We start from the raw sequence: 1,370 nt of genomic DNA on the forward strand, positions 1-1,370 counted from the left end.
TCCTCTTCTGCGGTCGCACAAATAAAAGTGTGGTCCACAGTTTCCCATGCAGGAAAATCATCAGCCTTCATCTCAATACCTAACGCAGATCACTGCAACACACTTCAAATCTAGTTAAAAATAAGAAACAACATCTAACTAAAAGAGAAAAAGGGAAAGAACTTGGGTTGCCTCCTAAGAAGTGCCTTAGTTAACGTCGTGGCATGACGCAAAGTCATAGCATCCTCAATTTAAGTAAAGTACCGCCACCACGTGGCTTTCACCAACTTGTCCCGAGTAGTGCTTCACTCTGTGGCTATTGACTCTGTCACGATCCCAATTTTTCTTCGTAGGATGTCATGATGGCACCTAGTCTTTGAGACTAGGTAAGCCTAACACTTAACTGAATTAATGGAAAAATTCAACCAACAACGATTAAATATGAAATAGAAATTTCTATACAAAGCCAACAATTCCCAACATGATATACAATATCCCAAAACCGGTAGTACAAGTCAAAGCTCTGCTGAGATCACAAAGAGATCTCTAAGTACAACTCTCCTGAAATAGAAATAAATTGTACAAAAATACCTTTCGAAGGTGACTCCGAGGCCTGTGAATGCAACGACAGGTATAACTTGAAGTCTCCACAGCAATATCTGATCCGCTATCTAACAATCAACAAACTCCAAAGTACCTGGATCTGCACAAAAATGTGCAGAAGTATAGTATGAGTACACCACGGTCAGTACTCGGTAAGTATCAAGACTAACCTCGGTGGAGTAGTGACGAGGTACAAGTCACGACAGTCACTAGAAAAAATAACTTGTGCATTATAGAAGAAAAAAGCTAATAATGGAAAGCTGAAATCAGTAAATGGCAATGAGAATCAACAAGTGATATAAACAATAAAGCAATAAGATCACCGTGAAGTATCGTTGAAACGAATTAAGGAACACAAAGGACAACCAATTAATCAAGTCGTTCTAACACAAGTTTCATAACAAAATCACTCCGTGATACCTCATCTCATATTCACAAGTCACGGGTCTCAACCCACCATCATATGCTCACGGCACCTTGTGCCCACATATCAAATCACAACCGCACGGATAACTCACGTGCCAATATCCCAATCCGCCCGGCATGATCACATGCTCACATTCACAATCTGCACGGCGTGGTCACGGGCTCACAATCACAATCCGCCCGGCATGGTCACAAGCTCAATATAATAATCTGCCTGACATGGTCACAGGCTCAATATCAACATAAAAACAGATAATACAATAACACACGGGCATGATCAATAAATGTCAAGTCTCATACTCCTGAGCTAGTATAAGAGGCAGACTACGGTGTATGCTTGTGCGGGTGTACCTACTGCAGCC

Source organism: Nicotiana tomentosiformis, chromosome 9 (assembly GCF_000390325.3).
Source record: "Nicotiana tomentosiformis chromosome 9, ASM39032v3, whole genome shotgun sequence".
NCBI lineage: Eukaryota > Viridiplantae > Streptophyta > Magnoliopsida > Solanales > Solanaceae > Nicotiana > Nicotiana tomentosiformis.